The sequence below is a fragment of the Nicotiana tabacum genome, chromosome 7, assembly GCF_000715075.1.
Source record: "Nicotiana tabacum cultivar K326 chromosome 7, ASM71507v2, whole genome shotgun sequence".
Lineage (NCBI taxonomy): Eukaryota > Viridiplantae > Streptophyta > Magnoliopsida > Solanales > Solanaceae > Nicotiana > Nicotiana tabacum.
The window spans coordinates 34,576,000-34,598,529 of NC_134086.1; the positions used below are offsets into that span (position 1 = coordinate 34,576,000).

Sequence of the window (22,530 nt, forward strand, 5' to 3'; positions counted from 1 at the left end):
ATGGGTTTTCTCACTCTATTTTAGTTTTGTTCAATTTACAATGTATCAATTAATTTGAATGGCTTGCCTAGCAAGTGAAATATTAGGTGCCATCACGATCCCGAGGGTGGGAACTTCGGATCGTGACCTTAGACTCTAGAGATACATCTTAAAGCCGTGTGGGCCTAGGTTCAAACGGACAAAATCACTAATGGGTTGGGTGTTACCCCATCCCTCTACAAATTCGACATAATATTGCAAAGGTGCAACATAAATTTTATCTAATTCTTTGCATGATTTTTACTTATTAAGTTTTGATGTCAATGACTCTCTCGCACACCTTGTAAAGTTGTAATTACCTCACAACCTCTGTCAAAAGAATTAGCTGAAGTCCAGAGGTGGATGCAATGTATCATTAACTGATTCAATTCATCATTTTTTACATACTGTATATAAAGGTTGAATTCATCACTTATATTTCAACAAATATTAAAATTGAACCTATAATTGCAAAGTGCATCGGATTTAGTGGTGAATATATATAGGCCGAATTCATCAAACTTAAATGTTAAAGTTATCTTTTTGCATTTTTATTAAAAATATGAACTTCACCAAAATTTTCACCAGGTGAAAATATTTCAGGGTATGAAAATGACAGAAAGAAATCATATATTTTTTTGGGGAAGATTCTTTTTTTTTTTCCGTGTGAATGGGTCATTAAAGCTCGGGGCATTTGCATCTATACCCTTTTTTTGGGTCACGTTTTAACTTGTGCCCACTTTACAAAAAAAATTGCAAGCGTACCCACTTTTTCGCATAACTTCAGCATACGGGGCTGAAGTAGCAAAGACAATCACGCAAAACTTCAGCATTCTAGTAGACGGGCTTGAAGTAGCAAGTGTGCTGAACCAAGTGTGCTGGAGTTTTTGTTTGTAATTACTGAACTTAAGCATAGTAGCTGAAGTTTTGTTCTCTATTTGATGGTGTTTTTGTTTGTAATTGTACTAAATAAGGTTTTTTTGTCTTGGATTCATTAGTTTTGTCATTAAGCTTTTTCAAAAACTTCAGCAGAAGATGTTGAAGTTATTTAGTTCATTTATAAAATTTCAGCACTAAATAAGCTGGAGCTTTTTTTGTCCTGGATAAGCTTTTTCAAAAACTTCAGCAGAAGATGCTGAAGTTATTTAGTTCATTTGTAAAAACTTCAGCATTAAAAGCTGAAGTTTTTTTGTCCTGGATTCATTAGTTTTGTCATAAAGCTTTTTCAAAAATTTCAGCAGAAGATGCTGAAGTTATTTAGTTCATTTGTAAAAACTTCAGCACTATATAAGCTGAAGTGTTTGAAAAAGCTTTCTAACATACTAGATAAATAATCAGATTGCCAACAGTATCTAAATCATAAATTTTGGAAACAATAAATGTAAAAAGAGCAGAATTATCATTGTCTACTAACTTACGTACGTGGAAATATTCACAAATTATTGTCTACTAACTTACGTAATTATTTATAATTTATTTTTAAATAATCTGATAAACATATTTATGGCAATCATCCCATTAACTGAAGTTTCATAGCAGCATCAACAACAACAGAAGAAAGAAGAAGAAGAAGAAGAAGAAAACGAAGGAGGCGAAAGAGGAGGAGAAAGGGGGCTGAAATTGTTTAAAAAGTGGGTACACGTTAAAATTTTTAAAAAAAATGGGTATAGGTTAAATGAGGCCGACCAAATAGGACGCCCCGTGCAATTTTTACTTAAAGTTGTGTCCTGTCATACAGACTAGCTCCAAAGCAAGGGGAACAAGTGCACAAATAGTCATTTTCAGGAATATTATTTAGATATTAGCAAGTATTTATTTTGTCCTGAAATTTTAAACTAAAAATCTTAACTTCAGAACATTCATAATATTTTGTTCTGAAAATTGAACTGAAAATGTAAAATTTAGGACGCACTAACTAATTTTTAAATAGCAATCCTTTAAAGTGGCTATCTGGTGTCATTTCTACTGAGCAAAGGACCAAATATTATCCAGAGTGATTGGGCCTTTTATAAAGTTGGTCCATTACATTTTATTAATATTTGAAAAAAGCGAAAATCATTTTACTGAAGAAAAGAAAAGTATTTTTCCTTATCCTTTGTGAAAAAAAAAAAAGGAACCATACACGCATTCACGTGGATAATTTAATATCATAAAATAATTGGAGACAAATATGCCCTTGATTTCATCCTTTGCTTCACATGTAAATTTGGCATTATCATTTTAGACAAGTCGACAACTTTCATTGAAAGAACGTTCAGGAGAAATCAGATGTGTATATATTTTGTTAGGATATTCCAATATGAAAGAAAAGCATATTTAATTTTCTAATATATCTTTTGTAAAGGTGATCGTATGGTTATTACTTGGAGAATCATAACAGAAATTAAAGTAAAGATTTTCCTAAAACAATAAAGTTTACAAACGGATTACTATAAATGTATTAAAATATAAATAAATTAGTATAACGGAAGGTCTGAAAATGAGCTTACTGTTACCTATATTCTACTCAAAAGGATTTAAAAAAAACACGAGTTAAATACTTTTTAGAATTAATATAACAAGTAGAAAGAATTCGGTAGGACTAGGACGTTTTTCACGCTATCCTTTCCTTAATTAGAATTGTTTGGTGGATTCCACAAACAAAAATTAATACTATATATAACCAATCATGTTTTTGTTGGCATTTCACAACTCCAACACTTCAGCAACCTCCAGGTAATATACTTCAATTTTAACCTTCTCTTGAATATTGAATCTTCAGATCAATGAGACAAACTACATTTTCTTGGAAAATTGAAATACTCAACATACAATGCTTTTTTATCATTTATACACATGTTTTATCAAATTCTATTCCTACTTTTCTAACTAGCATTTATTTATAATAATTTACTCGTTTGGTACGAGAGATAAAAGATAATTAATCTCGGGATTAAATTTGAGATAAGTTTATCCTACGTTTAGTTGTGACAAAATCGCGGTATAATTAATTCCGGGATTAGTTATTCTAGGATTGTAGTGTTATTTTTATCCCTATGAGAGGGTGGAGTAACAATCCCAAAATAACTAATTCCGAATAACCGCTTAGAGTTGCACGTTGGTGGAGGGTATAAAATGTTTTCTTCTTTTTTGGTCATGGGCAACCATCACTTCGTGAACTAACTTAAATTTATGTATGGTTGAGTTATGTCCAATATCTACTTTATTGTTATGATATCAAAGTCAGACTCATCTCTATATTTTATTTAATTACTCAATGTTGGGACGGCTCCAAGTTATATTGTCCACACGCTGCATATGTCTAGACCCAAGGGTGCAGGGGGTGTTAGACTCCCATATTAGTTATTTTGTTATTTATTAGTAGTAAATTTTTGAGGAATTTTCATAAAATACTACAGTTTAGAGTCTAATTACCATATGTTACTATAGTTTGTCTATTTACCATTTGTAGCTACTATTGAATTGTTATGTGTTTTGTGTATTCATTCGCTGTAAATGCTTGTATCAACGCTACAATACGCTGAAACATAGTGATACATATAATTATTGTATCACTATATGTGACTATACTCTAAATTAATACACTGTATTTACCATTGAGATTTTGCGATAAAATACGAAGAGTAGCTATTTTAAAGTGTAATTATTTTAAAGTGTATTTATGTATAGTAAATACAATCTATAAGTTATATCATGTAATTTTTCCTTAATTTTTCCCTTGTTGTAAAGCTGCAGAAGTACACTAGGCAAGTTGGTTCAGATGAAAATGGTGGAGAAATCTAGTTCACTTGTCCTTATACTCAGTTTGGTTGTTCTGCTAATTTGTATGAAATCATGTCATGGCCATTCTCATGTAAGGAGAGTTCTACTTAACAACCAAACAGATAGTTATGCAGTAATATTTGACGCTGGAAGTAGAGTTTATGTTTTTCGTTTTAGCCACAACTTGGATCTCCTTCCTATTGATAATAGTCTACAAGTTTATGACAAGGTATGACATGCACCATTCTGATCTCAAATATTAGTCGTTTTGACAAACTGAATTTGTTTTAAAATATTTAATAGGACGTCATTTGTTACTTTTTTACGGATGTATATCCTTACTCTTCTAATTAGTGGAGTATTAATTAAGTGAGATGTTTAACGAAACTGCAGATAAAACCAGAACTTAGTGCATATGCAAATGATCCAAAGGCAGCTGCAAAATCTTGAGAGCCCCTTCTATTAAAAGCTGAGAGTGTTGTTCCCATAAAGTTGCAGCCCGATACACCTGTTGAACTTGGGGTTAGTTAACTAAGACCCCATTTGTCCATAATTTTTTTTCAAATTTAAAAATATGTTTGTCCATGAAATTTTGCAAGTTTTTGGAAAATTTTCGAAAATGAGTTTTTCAAAAGACCCCTTTTTCAAAATTTTCAGATTTTTTTTTCCGTAAAAGTGCAGCATTTTTTCAAGTGAAATGCATGTCCAAACACAATTTCAAATTTTTTTTCAACAAAGGCTTGCATTGTATAATTGATAGTCTCTTTGTACTGAGTGGTACTCCCAGATATCTTATAGGGAGCTCGCCTTTAGAAAACTCCATCCAGTATCAGTTGATGCATAGTTGGATTGACTCCACCAAAATATACAGAGCTTTTTTCAATATTTGCCACTAAGCTAGATGAAAGTAATTTTTTTGTTTGTTTTGAAATTTAAGGTGTAAAACAAGAAATAAATAATTCTGTGACTATAAATCATCCAGTTAATTAAGAGTAAAATATAAAATTTAAATCTAGAATATTCATAAATAAGAAAATACAATATTTTTTTTGGGACAGACTAAAAAAAATGATGACACATAAAGTAGGACAACAAGAGTATTTTTTATTTTTTATAAATCTACTTCAGCTTTTTTACTTGTTTTCTCCAAAACTATCTTCTTGTAGGTTGCTTTAAACTATTTATTAAGAACTTTGGGTAAAGGATACAAAAATACAGCTGCTACTATAGATCTTGGAGGTGGATCAGTACAAATGGCTTTGCTTTATCAAAGGAAAATGCGGAAAAAGCCCCTTTAAATTTTGATGGAAATATAGGGGATTATAGGCCAATATAGGGGATTATAGGCCAATAGCATGCTGTAACACAATATACAAAATTGTCTCTAAGATGCTTTGCAATAGACTAAGAAGGGTGCTGCCTGAGATCATATCAGAAAACCAAAGTGCATTTGTAGCTGACAGAAGTATTGTACAGAATATCCTTATTTGCCAGGATATAATTAGACTAAACAACAGGAAAGCAACTACACAGAGCCGTCTGATCAAGATGGATCTAAAGAAAGCATATGACACAGTTGAGTGGGGCTTTGTAGAGGAGATGCTGCAGGCTTTAAAATTTCCTTGGAAGTTCATAAATTGGGTGATGAACTGTATAACTACTCCTCAATACAGTATAGCTTTGAATGGGGGATTGTATGGTAATATTCAAGGGAAAAGGGGATTGAGGCAGGGGGATCCTATTTCACCACTGTTATTTGTTATATGCATGGAATACTTCACTAGAATAATGAAGAAGGTAGCAAACATGCCAGGCTTTGAATTCCACACTAAATGCAGAGGACTACAATTGAATCATCTATGCTTTGCTGATGATGTGCTAATGTTCTGCAAAGGGACATATCAGTCAGTATTACTGTTGCTAAAAGGGCTTAAGACATTCTCAAAGGCATCAGGACTCTGCACAAATGCTGGAAAATCTAATATCTTTAGTGCTAATATGGAGCAACAAAGCTTAATTGATTTGTGTGAGCTAACTGGTTATCAAAGAGGAAAGCTACCATTCAAGTATCGTGGGGTTCCAATCTCAACTAAAAAGTTAAACAATATTGACTGTGAAATGCTAATGGACAAGATGACAGCAAGAATCAAAACTTAGGGCTCTAAGCACTTATCTTATGCAGGAAGGGTGCAACTTATCAACTCAGTACTATTACATGTACATACATACTGGGCATCTATCTTCCTATTACCAAAAGCAGTGATGAAAAGGATTAATGCAATATGCAGAAGCTTTCTTTGGGATGGGAAGGAGATAAGTAACATAGCACCATTAATAGCATGTGATCTGGTATGTAGACCAAAAGAGGTGGGATGTTTAGGAATCACAAATGAAGTAGTATGGAATGAAGCTGCAATAGGGAAATATGTCTGGAATATAGCTAGGAAGGCTGATGACCTATGGGTGAAATGGATAAACTATATATACTTAAAAGACTGCCCTTGATGGCAATATAAGCCTCCTAAAGATTGATGTTGGTACTGGAAGAAAATATGCTCAGTGAAAGACAGGTTTGCAATGGGATATGTAGACCAAGGATGGTTAATGAAAAATGGCAAGTATGGTATCAAAAGTGGATACCTATGGAGACTAGGAAGAACAGAAAAGTGGCCTTGGAGAAGATGGGTATGGAGTAAAGGAAATGTACCTAAACATAGCTTTATATGCAGGCTGGCTGGACATGGCAGATTACTAACAAGAATGAGACTGCAGAAGATGGGGATAACACAAGACACAATGTGCACAATATGTGATAGTGCACCTGAGACAATTGAACATTTGTTCTTTGAATGTCAATTCTCTAGAGCTTGTATGCAGGTTATCGTAAACTGGTTAAACATTGGAATACAGAACACTACATTACAAGGAGTGTGGAGAAGATTAACAAGAGGGATCAAGGGAGAGAACTGCAGGAACATGGTGAATGATAAGTTCAGCTGCTGCCAACTGCCAATTCTAGAAGTCCACCATTGTTGAAGCCATCAACCCATTCTAGAAGCCACCATTGTTGAAGCCTCCATTGTTGAATGAAGAATTCAACCACCAACCACCTTCTTTAAGGCTATAAATAGAGCCTTATGTTTTACACAGAAAAATCAATCCAGAGAGCTTGAAATACAATCCAGGAAGAGATTGTGAGAACAAAAAGAGAGTTTGGTGAGGTTTTTTTTGTAGAGAGAAATTCTTGGTGTAAATTCTCTTTAATTCTATTCTTGTGAAATAGAGTTGTTTTTCCTCCCAAATAATCTTCATATTGATCCGATAATCACAACAAGTGGTATTAGAGCCTTCGATTCTGTGTTCATCGAGAAATATCGGAACACTGAAAATTTCAACCCGGATTTACGTTTTTCGAAAACGTGATCTTCGGTGTGTTTTGATCATTTCATTAGGTTCCTTGCGTCGATACGAATTCAACGCAATTTTCCGGAGGCCAAACAAAGCTAAAACGAAGAAGTTATGGCAATTTTTTTCTTCTGCCCAAGGAAGAAGATGATGAATAGTAACTGCCCAGTCAGCGCCACGTCAGCATCCAGTCAACATCTAGTCAGCGCCACGTCAGCATCTAGTCAGCGCCCAGTCATCATAAAATTTTTAGAAATTTATGAAATAACCCCTGAAGTTACTGAAATTATAAATCTACCCCACAAGTTCAGTATATTTTCGATTTAACCCCAAAAGTTTGGTGTAAATTTTGAAAATTTTCTGGAGGCCCTATTTTGACCCAAGAAGAGTCAATCCTACCATTTTTCACCATTCCGGACGCGTTGGTGAGTTCCCTTTGGTGAGATTCTGCTCCAAAATTTTGACCAAGCCATTTTAAAGACATAATGGAAGAGTCATCATCATCTGGAGCTATGATAAAACTTACTGCCACAAATTACACATTGTGGAGACCTCGGATGGAAGATCTCCTCAGTTGTAAAGATTTGTTTGATCCCATAGAAGCAAAGGGTAGGAACCCCGATTCCATCAAAGAAGCAGAGTGGAAGAAATTAAACAGAAAAACTATCGGTCAAATTCGACAATGGATTGACGATAGCGTTTTTCATCATGTTGCACAAGAGACAGATGCGTATGCCCTCTGGGTGAAGTTAGAAGGGATGTATCAAGCCAAGACCGCTAGGAACAAAGCCTTGTTGATGAGGCGTTTGGTAAATTTGAAGTTAAAGCACGGAACTTCAGTTGTCGAGCATACCAGTGAGTTTCAGAGCTTGATAAATCAATTATCGTCTGTTGACATGCCGCTCGGGGATGAGATGCAAGCCCTACTACTTCTTAGTTCTCTTCCTGATAGCTGGGAGACGCTGGTAGTCTCTCTCAGTAATTCAGCTCCTAGTGGAAATCTGACCATGTCTATGGTTAAAGATGCCTTATTTAATGAAGAAGCCAGAAGAAAGGACATCGATCATGGTGAGTCGCATGCCCTTATTACAGAAAGAGGGAGACAACAAGAAAAAAGTCAAGATAAGAGGAGAGGCAGAAGCAAGAGTAGGGGAAAATCCACAGATGGTAGGAAGTCATCATATGCGTGCTACCACTGTGGAATAAAGGGCCATTTAAAGAAGAACTGCAGAAAATTGCATAAGGAGAAGGAGCAGTTGAAGCAGAAGGATGGAGATGCATTAGTCACTACCCACGGAGAGGCAGCCATTTGTTCCATCCAAGAAGAGACATGCCTTCACGTCTCAAGTCAAGAAGAAAACGAATAGGTGGTAGATACTGCAGCATCATACCACGCCACATCCCGAAAAGATTTCTTCACAACATACAAAGCAGGAGACTTTGGAATAGTGAAGATGGGGAACACTTCTTCCTATGAGATAGTTGGAATTGGTGATATCAAAATACAAGCAAATATTGGGAGTACAATGATATTGAAGGATGTCCGTCATGTGCCAGATCTTCGTCTAAACCTAATATCAGGTATAGCTCTTGACAAACAGGGCTATGAAAGTTATTTCGGAAAAGGCACATGGAAATTGCTGAAAGGGGTTATGATTCTCGCTCGAGGTCATATTTGTGGCAACTTATATAAAACTCATGTGAAGGTATGTTCAGACAGCCTCAATGTTATGGAAAAAGAGGCGTCTCAAAACCTGTGGCACTAGAGACTCGGTCACATGAGTGAAAAGGGGATATCAATTCTAACGAAAAAGCAGCTTATCAGAATGGACAAGAATGTTGCTTTAGACCCTTGTAATCATTGCTTATTCGGAAAGCAACATAGAGTCTCTTTTACATTTTCTTCAACCAGAAAATTAGAGTTACTCAGTCTGGTACACTATGATATTTGTGGTCCTATGAAGGAGAAATCACTTGGCGGCAATAAGTATTTTCTGACTTTCATTGATGATGCTTCTCGAAAGGTGTGGGTGTACTTTTTAAAGACAAAGGACCAGGCTTTTGATTATTTCAAGATATTTCATGCCATGGTAGAGCATGAAACGGGAAAGAAATTAAAATGCCTTCGCTCAGATAATGGAGGCGAGTATACTTCCAAGGAGTTCGATTCCTATTGCAAGAAACAAGGGATTCGACATGAAAAGACGGTCCCACGCACCCCACAACACAATGGAGTAGCCGAGAGAATGAACCGGACAATTATAGAAAGAGTCAGAAGTATGATCAATATGGCAAAGCTGCCTAAGCCATTCTTGGGAGAAGCTGTTCGCGCCGCCTGCTACCTAATCAACCGGTCACCATCAGCCCCGTTGAATTTTGAGGTTCCAAAGAAAATATGGTCTGGTAAGAATCCCTCATATTCTCACTTAAGGGTATTCGGTTGTTTAGCACATGCACATGTATCCAAGGAGCTTAGGAAGAAACTTGATGGTAGAACTATACCATGTATCTTCATAGGCTATGGAGATGAAGAATTTGGGTATAGATTATGGGATCCAATACAGAAGACGGTGATCAGAAGTAGGGATGTTGTATTCCACGAAAACCATACAATTGAAGACATTGAAAAGCCCACAATGTCTTATGAAAGAGGTTCTAGTGCCCAAAAAGTTGGTCCAGATCCACTACCATTGCAGTTTGACACAAATAGCATGGGGGATCATGAAACAGTACCAGAAGCAGAACAGGAGGATGTTTGGCAGGGGGAGGCACAAACCCCTCAAGAAACTATAGAACCATCACAGGGGAACGATGACGGTACACCTCCTGAAGCTAATAATCAACAACCTCGTCGATCTGAACGAGGTCAGATTCCATCAACTCGATACCCAGAAACCGAGTATACTCTACTTTCTGAAGATGGAGAACCAGAGAGTTTCCATGAAGCTATATCTCATAAGGATAAAGAAAAATGGCTGCAAGAAGAGATGAACTCTTTACAGAAAAACAACACTTATGAGATTGTGAAACTTCCACAAGGAAAGAAGGTACTGAAGAGTAAATGGGTATTCAAGCTCAAGAAAGATGGCAGAGGAAAGGTGGTGAAGCACAAAGCCCGGTTAGTAGTCAAAGGATTCCTACAGAAAAAGGGAATTGACTTTGATGAAATATTTTCACCAGTTGTAAAATTGACTTCAATCCGCATCATCCTTGGATTGGCAGCCAGTTTGAATTTGGAGCTTGAACAAATGGATGTCAAGACAGCATTTCTTCATGGTGATCTAAATAAAGAAATCTATATGGAGCAGCCGGAAGGTTTTGAGGTTTCAGGAAAAGAAAACCTCGTCTATAAGCTTACGAAAAGTTTATATGGCCTAAAGCAAGCACCGAGGCAGTGGTACAAAAAGTTTGACTCATTTATGGTAAGTCAAGGATATAAAAGGACTGTTGCAGATCAGTGTGTTTACATTCAGAGATTTTCGGATGGCAATTTTGTTGTACTTCTACTTTATGTAGACGACATGTTGATCGTCGGACAAGATGCAACAAAAATTAGACAGTTGAAGAAAGAACTCTCTAAGTCCTTTGAAATGAAAGACTTAGGTCCAACTCAGCATATTTTGGAATTGCAGATAACTCGAGATAGGAGAAACAAGAAGTTATGGCTATCTCAAGAAAATTATATTGAACGGGTGATCAAACGGTTCAATATGAGTAATGCCAAACCGGCAGGTGCTCCTTTGGCAAATCACTTCAAGTTGAGCAAGAGTTTGTGCCCCTCATCCAAGAAAGAGATTGAGGAGATGTCTACAATTCCATATTCTTCAGCAGTTGGAAGTCTGATGTATGCCATGGTTTGCACGAGGCCAGATATCGCACATGCGGTAGGTGTGGTAAGTCGTTTTCTTTCTAATCCTGGAAAGAAACATTGGGAGGCAGTTAAGTGGATTCTCAGGTATCTTAAAGGTACTTCAAAATCAATTCTGTGCTTTGGGGGAGCTGATCCAGTCTAGGAAGGCTATACAGATTCAGATATGGCCGGAGATCCTGATGGAAGAAAATCAACCTCAGGATATGTTTATACTTTTGCAGGGGGAGCTGTGTCATGGCAGTCAAGATTGCAGAAGTGTGTTGCACTATCCACAACTAAAGCAGAGTATATTGCTGTAGCGGAAGCTGAAAAAGAAATGTTGTGGCTAAAGCGGTTTCTCCAAGAACTAGGGATAAATCAAACAGAGTATAAGATACATTGTGATAGTCAAAGTGCAATTGATTTAAGCAAAAACTCAATGTATCATTCTTGGACAAAGCACATCGACATTCGCTATCACTAGATACGCGAGGTGATGGATCAACAACTGTAGAAACTAGTGAAGATCCATACGAAGGAGAATCCAGCAGACATGTTAAAAAAGGTGGTCACTCAAGAAAAGTTAGAGCTGTGCAGAGACATAGTTGGAATAACTTTCAAATAGTAGCTGTGTTGGAATGCAGCTGAAGGGGGAGAATTGATAAGTTCAGTTGCTGCCAACTACCAATTCTAGAAGCCCACCATTGTTGAAGCCATCAACCCATTCTAGAAGCCACCATTGTTGAAGCCTCCATTGTTGAATGAAGAATTCAACCACCAACCACCTTCTTTAAGGCTATAAATAGAGCCTTATGTTTTACACAGAAAAATCAATCCAGAGAGATTGAAATACAATCCAGGAAGAGATTGTGCGAACAAAAAGAGAGTTTGGTGAGGTTTTTTTGTAGAGAGAAATTCTTGGTGTAAATTCTCTGTAATTCTATTCTTGTGAAATAGAGTTGTTTTTCCTCCCAAATAATCTTCATATTGATCCGAGAATCACAACATTCGATGCATCTGTAGCATTGGTCTACTATATATGGAAGGCAAGGAATGAAGCACTATGGCATCAAAGAGTACCCAAACCTGAAGTAATATGTGTACAAATCCAACAGGAATGCAGAACAAGACAGGACAACAATGGAAGGAAGAAAGGAAGCAGTAGAGATAGGAAATGGATAGAAGATCTGTATAGGAGGAAGATATAGAACAAATCAGTATAGAAAGACGAGTGGGGAAGAACAGACAGAATACTCAATTGTGAGATTGTATAGTCATCAAATGTAATTTGGTTGTTGGGATTATTAATAATATTTTTTTTCTTTACCAAAAAAAAAATTGATGGAGAGAAATATATCTTGCAAAAATCACTCATGGGAGCTAATTATTACCTCTATGTTCATAGATAAAATATTATTTACTTATTGAATGTGCCTAATTAGAGGGGAGTTCTTTGTTTTCAATATAAATTTTCTTTTTGCGTTGATGCAGTTATTTGAACTATGGTTTACTAGCAGCTCGAGCTGAGATTCTCAAAATTTCAAGAAACTCTACTAGTTCATGCATTTTGAAGGGCACTAATGGTACGCTTAAGTTAATTTACATGTACCAATAATAAATGTGATCCCTTCAGTATTATTGAGCAGAGGTCTCGAGCTCGAGTCCTTGGACGGAAAACCCCTGGTAGGGACCTTTATTTCATTAATGAATTTTATGCGGCACGAATTCAGATTAGTCGGATTAATGCGCATCGGATACCATATGAAAGTCTAACATATAAACACCATTTTTTAAAGGGTACTACACATATGGGGGAGTAGCATACAAAGCTTCACCTACACCAAAGGGTTCGAGTTTCAGAAAATGCAGGAGAATAGTGAGGAAAGCACTTAAGTTAAATGAACCATGCAAATATCAAAACTGTACGTTCCATGGTGTTTGGAATGGTGGAGGTGTTGATGGTTTCAAGACTTTATACATTTCATCATTTTTCTTTGAGATGGCTTATTGGGTAATATTATTATTTAATAATTAATTCCCATTTCTAACTTTTTAATTAGTTATTAAAACAAATTTATGTACAACAACAAGCCTAGTGTAATCCACAAGTAGGGTCTACGGTCATGTGTATGCAGACCTTACACCTAGCTAACTTGCAAGAATAATTAAAAAAATTGTGTGAAAACTTTAAATTATACACGAATTGCTCGTTTTAGTTTAATCTTAGTCGAAAAACAAAATATAATTAGACAAAACCCATATTTTATATAATAGTTAATTAGTCTAATCTCATATATATATATATATATAATATCAGAACGTAGTTCCTCCGTTTCACTATGCGAAGGTGCTTGATGATTGGGAGTGGACGATATTTTTGTGGCTATAAAATCTGTCAATACGGATAAAATAGAAAGTCTAAGTTAAATTATTTTCAGATATAAAAAGGTGTTATATTTTTTTTGGAACAAATTAAAAAAGAGTGAGTAATTTCACTCTAAAATAGAACATAGCGAGTTAATAAATTTGAGATTTTAAAAGAAAGGAGGTCAGTACTTTTCAAGTGTAATTTCAAAAAGCTGTAATATTCAAAAGGTAGCAAATGCTAAATTTCAAAAATTGTTTTGAGATTGTAAAAGCATGTTAGAATGAGCCAAGAATGTTACTAAGATATAGAGAAAAATATAATTTGAATGTTTAAGATTTTCCCAGTTCAGCCTACTAATTATTAATTAAATGATGATAATCAATTTATGATATTGGTAATTAACCGAATACATTTTAACTGTAATTATATTACAGGTGGATATTGTTGATCCAAAAGCATCATCTGGCAAGGCTAAGCCAATACAGTACCTGAGTGCAGCTAAAATTGCTTGCAAACTAAAAGCCAAAGAAGTAAAATCTATGTTCCCTAATGTGGATAGTAAAGATCTCCCATACCTTTGCATGGATATGTTATACCAATTCACTTTACTTGTGGATGGGTTTGGTAAGTTTATCTAAAATTAATTATATTGTAGGTTAATTTCACTTATGATTACCGAATTTTATTTATTGTAACAGTATAAAGTCAAGTATTTATTTTTTGTCGCATTAAGTTATTGAACTTTACTCGATAGTCGATATAATAGTACTAAAGTCACTAACTATATATTATCACATTAAACTAACTTAACTTTACTCCATATAATAGTACTAAAGTCACAAACTATATTTTATCACATTAAGATAACTTAACTTTATTCGATATAACACTATACTAACTCGTTATCCAGTATAAGAATAAAGTCATAATATATGAGTATTTTGTCGTTATAGAGGGTAAAATAATGCATAAAAGTCAGTTATTTTAATAAAACTAATAGTTATTTTAAGGGATAAAAGTTGTTATAGAGGGTAAAATTTAATTTTTTGTTATAGTAAATAAAATTTAGTGAGTTTATTTTTGTACGATGAGTAAAGTTAAGTTACGTCAATGTAAGGAAAAAAAAAATAGTTTTTTAGGATTTTAGAGCATAAAATTCAGTGACTAATATCCCTGAAACTAACTGCTATTTTGCTGAAATATTAAGTATTAAATAATTGGAGCTTTAATATATGTTTTGATCATTTTCAGGTTTGGACCCTTACAGAGAGATTACATTGGTGCATGATGTTAATTACAAAAATAATCGTGTGGAAGCAGCATGGCCATTAGGTTGTGCCATTGATGTAGTCTCATCATCGTTTTCGAGAAGTCGCATATCATCTTCTTAATTAAGTTGTATTGCTAATCTAATTAATTAGACTGCCTGAAAAAGTATTATAATGGATGTTTAAGTACGAACTAATGCTTCGTATTAATACCTTGTGTTTCTCTTGTTAATTTTCTTGTTTGAGTGATTTCAACGCACTCAATTCGGGTCTTAATTCACTACAAAAAATAAGATTTACAGTGACGATGTTCTGTGGCGACTTCCTTTAGCCGTCACCAAAAGGTAGTATCGAGTCGCCACAAGAAGTGATAGTTTTAGCGGTGAATTATATGTCACTATTTTGAGTAGCGATTTGCGGGGCGAATTTATAGCCCGTTTTATGAGGCAATTAAACCCATGATCTCTCTGTCAAACTAGATATTTTATGTACATATTTTTTAGAATTAATCTAATATTGTCTGCTGGCACTCATGCTCCAAAGAAGCTAAATGCTGCACTTGGTTAAATGTTGAGGTATTTACCTAGAGGAACAGAGATTAATTCCCACGGAATACTTCCTTTTTTCTTATTTATTTAGTGGTGCACCCATATTATAAAAATTCTAGATCCACTTTCGGCGATTGGCCTAAAATCTATTATTTGTGGCGAGCTTAATCACACAAAACTAATAATAAAACAATAATAACAATGCATCGGGCATATGCACATTCACATTGGTCCAAACATTGGAAGAAAATTTCACTAAAAATGAAAATAATTTGGATTAGCCAATATTTTTATGAGAAAATTAATATTTTAAAGAAAATCTACTTGACTTCAAAATCTGATTTCATATTTGTTAATTGTTAAAGCGCTAAAGTAAATAAAATTTTCAGTGTCAGCTATTGTGGTGACCTATTTCTGTCGCCACCAAAATAGTACTACGTGTTGCTATTCCGATTGGCAATATAAATTCCTATCGGAAAAAGTTTTATAGGTGATGCTATATAAAGAGTAATAGAGAAAAATTGTCGTATGATTTTTTGAGAAGAAAATTACTTTGTAAAAGTGTGAGTGATATTATTATACAAGAAAATTATTTCTTGTTCTTCTACTGTCACGACCCAATTTCCCCTCCGTTGGGTATCGTGATGACACCTAGTCTTAGGGACTAGGTAAGCCTAACATTTACTGAAATACAACAATAATAAATAACATCTAGCAGTCCTTGAAATAGAAATTTCTACAAAATTTACAATTCCCAAAAGTGGTGGCACAAGTCATAAGCTCTACAGAGTTGCTACAACTTCTAAACACAACTGTTTGAAAATAAGTAAAAAACAATGTGAATACAAAATAGGAAGGTGACTCCGAAGCCTACGAACGCAACATCAGGTTTACCTTGAGTCTCCACAACAATAATCCGCGCTGCTAGCGATGATCAACTGACTTCGCAATACCTGGATCTGCACAAAAATATGCAGAAGTTTAGTATGAGTACACCACAGCGGTACCCAACAAGTACCAAGACTAACCTCGGTGGAGTAGTAACGAGGGACAGTCAAGACACCTACTAGACTAAATAACCTGAACAAGTATAAGTATAGAAATAACAGAGTATGATATCTATTATAAAGACTACGCGATATGGCTAACAATACAGTAATTTCAAAGAAAGGAAAACAACAAATATCAGCGGAATACCATAATAATGACACAGAAGAGTGAACGGAAATACAACCTAAACCTGAAATCACAAATACATCAGGTACAAGTAATAACTCAGCAAATACGACCGCTTTCACATCAGGTTTTAGTCAACAAATTCTACGAGGTATCGAACCTCGGACAAATCATAACTCACGGGCCTCAATACCAAAACCCTTACACTTGGCATCTTGTGCCCTCATTACACCTCATAACCGCACTGACGACTCACGTGCCAAATAGAGTCATTCTCACATAGAAGGCAAGTAAATAAGGGTGTGTGTCTATACTCAATAATATCAAGAAAACCTTTTATCCGATAAGAGTGTTTAACTATGTGTATGCTTGTGCAAGTATCCTAACATGGTTCATACCAGCTAGTTCATAATGAAAAGAACAGACAACACATAGAATGTTTTCTCACAAGTTTCACAAGATAAAGCTCACACAGGTAAGTGTACAACCACATAAATATCAACAACAAGAATGCCCCCAGGCCATCACAAATCATCACAAATCAATCCCTGACATAGCCCACCTTGTCTCGCCATGTGTGCAATAGTAAAGTAGATGTCAGCCTTGTCTCGCCATACGTGCATAATAATGTTTCCACCTTGTCTCGCCACATGCGCAACCCATACATATATATCCCGCCTTGTCATGCCGTATGTGCAAATATCAATAGTAACAACAGCATGGCAAAAACCTCGTGCAACCCCATAACAACAACTGCACGGTAGAAATCTCGTGCATCACAATATCAACAACCGCATGGCAGAAACCTGAAGTAGTGAAAAGATGAGGGCAACGACTGCGCATATCCTACTCGGTATGACAAGTAAATAAACTCAAGAACCTTCGATCACAAGAAACAGTAAAACTAGTTCACAAGGAATAACCATGATAAAGAATACTAGGCGTAATAAGAACAACTCAACAGGGAAGGAAACAATATGTAATAATGGTCCCACACTGTACGGTTCAACAATAAGGAAACTAACACGAGTCAAATAATTCCAAATAAAAGCAAGTCAACTAAGACATAGGATATCTAAGCTTCTTTTAAGGTTGAGCAATTACGAAAGAAATACAACTAATTCAAACAAAGGTAGGCAGCGGGAGGGTAATCATAACCTCATTGAACATTTACAAAAGGGTAACTACAACTTCAAATAAAGATAAGCAGTTTAGAAAAAAGATAGCATGGCTATAAAAGAGATAACAGTTTCAATTAAGTCATATATGAATCAAGTAACAATAACAGTGGATTATGAAGCAATTGATTCTAATTAAGTAGGTAGATGTGGAACTAGTAATTAAGGAATGTAATCATAACAAGAACAATGGCATATTTAATGAATACAAGGACCTAGGAACTCTAAAAGGCTAATTTCCACAAATAAGTCTGAGCATGTACTCGTCACTTCACGTACACGGACTATAATCAACATAGAAAGCTTAGATCCTAAGGGGTAGTTTCCTCACACAAGGTTAGACAAAATACTTACCTCAAAGAACACAATCGATACTCTAAAATGAACTTCTTGGGTGAAATGACCTCCGGATGGCTCAAATCTAACCAAAATTTTAGGTTTTCTTTAAAATCCTACAGTTTTCCACAAATTTCGATGTTAAATCCTTATAGAATCCGTGTAATCAACTTACAATATGCAGGAATTACTTACCTTGCAATAGATGATGAAAATATCCCCTTGAAACTCTCCAAAAATCGCTCAAACCAATAGATAAATAAGTGAAATGAGCAAAAATCCCAACTTAAAACAATCTGCTTAGGCCCTGTCCTTCATCGCGATCGCGGGAGCACCTTCGCAATCGCGAAGGTAAAAAGTCATTGCCTCCAAATTTACTCTATGCGTTCGCGGCCTTCATGTTGCGTTCGTGATGCCTACTGACCCCTGCCCTATGCGTTCGCGTAGGAAGCATTGCGTTCGTGAAGGCTAAACAGCTCCAGGGCCCAACTCTCGTTCCTTCTTCGCGTTCGCGACCGCCCTATCGCGTTCGCGTAGGCTGCCCTAGGTTCCCTTCCGTGTTCGCGACCATTGTGTCGCATTCACAATGAAGAAAAATCCAGCAGGCCCAAACTCCTTCTTCGCCAACTCGATAACCACCATGCGTTCGCGATGAATGATACTAGAACCAGCATCAGCAGCAGCAAATCATGGAGAAATGACCCGAAACTATCTCGAAACACACCCGAGGCTCCCGGGCCCCCGTCCAATCACACCAACAAGTCCCAATACCTTATACAAACTTATCCAAAGGCTGAAAATGCCATAGATAACATCAAAATCATTAATCGACAGTCAAAATCTTTCTTTCAACTTTCAAATTTTCAAACTTCGACGAACGCGTCCGAATCATATCAAAACATTCTGGAATGACGCCAAACTTTGCACACAAGTCACAAATCAAGATATGAACCTATTCCAAGGCTCGGAACCCCAAACGAACATCGATAACACCAAGGTCCACCTCAAACCAAACTTAAGAAATTCTTAAATTTTCAAAATGCTAACTTTCCACAATAAACGTTGAAATGCTTCTGGACCACCCGATACTCAACCCGAACATATGCCCAAGTCCGAAATCATCATATGAACCTATTGAAACCTTCAAATCCTGATTCTGGGATTTTTTACTCATAAGTCAAACCTTAATTAAATCTTCCAACTTAAAGCTCCGAAATTAGAATTTTCCATCCGAGTCAACTCTGAAATTCCCAAAATTCAATTCCGACTATACGTACAAGTCATAATACATGAAGTGAAGCTACTCAAGGCCTCAAACCACCGAACGACGTGTTAGAGCTCAAAACAACTGATCGAATCGTTACAAAAATCCCTCCTAAAAGAGCTCTAAATTCGACCAACAAGTGAGAGAAATGAAGAAAATGAGCCTAAGTCCCAACTTTTAAAAATTCTGCCCAGGTCTGCCTTCATCGTGATCGCGGACAAACCCTTGCGATCGTGAAGGGAAGACTAAAGGACCCAGGAAAATTCCTCTTCACGATAGCGAGAAACACTCACGAACGCGATGCACTGAGCCACCTCCTCATCGCGAACGCCCTCACTCGCGAACGCATAAGGCAACTAGGTTGCATAGGCCCTCGACTTGATGCGAATCCGACAGGTCTCCCGCGAACGCGAAGGCCACTGGCCCCAAGCTTTTATGAATACGGCCTAGACTTTGTGAATGCGAAGCACAAAACCACCCAGTCCCCAATTCCTTCTTCGCGGTCGCGAGGATTCCTTCGCGTTCGCGAAGAAGGAAACCAGAACAGAAATTTCTGGTGTTTCCGACTTAGCTCTAGGCGGTCTGAAACACACTCTAGCCACCCGATACCCCGTTCAAATACACCCACAAGTCAATAAACATGGTATGGACCTGCTCGAACCCTCGAAATGCGTAAAATAACACCGAAACTAAGAATTGCACCCCCAAAACCAAATTGAATCAACTTATGAACTTCAAACTTCTCAACTAGCTTCGAATGCGCCGAAACATACTTAGACTACTCGGAATGACACCAAATTTTGCGTACAAGTCATAAATCGCCCTATAGAACTATTTCTAGGCTCGGAATCTCAAACAGACCTCGATAATATGAAAATCTACTCCAAACCAAACTTAAAGAACTTAAAAACCTTCAATGCGCCAACTTTCAATATTAAGCGCTGAAACGCTCCCGGTTCATCCAAAACCTGGTCCGAATATATGCCCAAGTCCAAAATAACCATATGAACCTGTTGGGACCATCAAATCTCGGTTTCGAGGTCGTGTTCTCAAAATGTTGGCTCAAGTCAAACTTAACTATTTTAAGCTACTATTAAGGAACTAAGTGTTCTAATTTCAACCCGAACCCTTCCAAACGCGAGCTAACTATCCTCGCAGGTCATAAAATAGTAAAAGCATATACGAGGACTCTTAATTAGAGGGACGAGGATCTTGATAGCAAAAAGACCGGTCAAATCGTTATACCTATCCTCCCTAGACTCCACCTGTGACATTACACTAAGTAAATTATTATTATTGTTGTTTATTCATGTATGTATATATTTGCGCTTGGATATATAAATTATGGTATTGCATATCATTAGTAGCGGATTTACCTAGGGTGAAGCGGTGTCAAAATTTAACAAATTATATGTATACAAATTATATGGGAACAATAAATACGGTATAAAAATAAATGGATGACATTGCTTGTTGAACACATTCCTTTAGTGCAGCGGTAAAGACGTTACATTTTATTTGGGAGGTGACGGGATTGATTCTCCCAGCCGTGTAATTAGTTTTTCTTTTTTTTTTTCTTCTATAGCAAAATACTCAATGTATCAACAATATTGCTAGTACTGCCATCTTTTCTTGCTTGTGACGAAGGTTTAGCATTATTTATTTATTGCTTTCTTCTTCTTTGTTTGAAATATTTCCCCCCTTTTTTCTTCTTATTGAATTTTGATGACAAATACATTAAGGCATTTAAGTTACTTTTTGTTTAGACGATCGTCTTATAACGATTTATTTATGTGTTCATATATTTAAATGTGACATCACTTGTAAAAAGTTCTGCATACGCCACCGCAGATCATACATAAACCTTGAGTTATTAGCTGCATAAATTGATTTTGATATTGACACTAACAAAATAGCCACTTGGCACCCGGCCTAGTAACCTAATGGTATATTAGCTTAAAAGAAATATAAACATTGAGTTAATTTTATTGTAGAGTTATGAAATTGGAAGTTTGCAAATTCCTTTAGACGAAAACATTCATAAATTTTATAATAAAAGTAAACAAAAGCTTACTGAAGAGGTACTATGAATATCGTACAGTTCATGATTTGTGAGTCATTCTAGGAAACTTAGTTTTTGGATTTTTTGAGTTGATAGTCCAGCTTGTCATTGTCGCACCTCCTTTTTACCGCGCCCACGGGGCGCGTGGGGGAGTTTTCTCTAATTGAAGGACAGTCGAAACGGGATTTATTTAATTATTTCAGAGTCGCCACCTGGGAATTTTAAGGCGTCCCAAGTCACCAATTTTAATCCCTGAATCGAGGAGAATATGATTCTGTTTATTATTCTGCGAACCAGAAATCCTGAGTAAAGAATTCTGTTAATCCGGAAGAAGGTGTTAGGCATTTCCGAATTTCGTGGTTCTAGCACGGTCGCTTAACTGTTTTTATTATTGGCTTAATCATCTTGATTTTACGAAATACGTTTTTATTGCATGATTTTACTACCGCTTTTTACTTATTGTTTACAATTATATGGACGAATTACGCGTACGTATATTCGTATTATATACTTTTTATAATTATCGGGGATCATGCCACGCGTACGTGTACACAATAAAATTGTCCATGTTATAGTTTTTATAAAAAAATATATGTTCGAAATTTAAAATAAAATCAGGAACATCATCACCCTTTTTATTTAAATAATGAACTGCACACCTCGGGTTATATGAAATTATTTTAACATCCTTGGAAAAATCCTTTTATTAAACATTCGCTCGAAATTGCGCGTACGCATAATCCGAATTTTTTTTTTAATATAATCAGGGTGCGCGAACGCATCCCTAATTGCGCAAAATCTTTGTAATAATATTATGGATTTTTCACAAATTGTTTATTATATCTACACATTTTATATGAAAATCCTGAGAAATTCACATTTAAGGGAGCTTTGAATTCTTTTAAAAGAATTCACAATTTATTAAATATAGACCGTCGATTATAATTTCCGGATATAAATTATATTCAGCCCAACTATTCAAGTTCAAAGAAAATAATAAAAATATGATTCAAACAAATACAACATATATATGCCAAATGATGAATTGTATATGAAACTAACAAACATGATTTATGAAGGGAAGAAGTATTTTTGAACAATTTTTCATTATTTAATTAGTGCAAATCCTATTTCTAATTGTCATTGATATAAAGTGTTGCAATTTGTATATCTCATCTTATTCTCATATACTTGCTTTTAATCTAATAGGCCTAATTATTTATTTAAGATGGTAAATAGGCATCAAATTGATAAGAAAGGGAATTATAAATCGATTAATAATATTGCCTTACATG

The 22,530-nt window shown here is 35.8% G+C and overlaps 1 pseudogene; it reads left to right on the forward strand.

Annotated features, from left to right (window-relative positions):
- Positions 1 to 3,764: 3,764 nt before the first annotated feature.
- LOC107775227 (apyrase-like) lies at positions 3,765 to 14,794 on the forward strand (annotated as a pseudogene).
- The last annotated feature ends 7,736 nt before the right edge of the window (positions 14,795 to 22,530 follow it).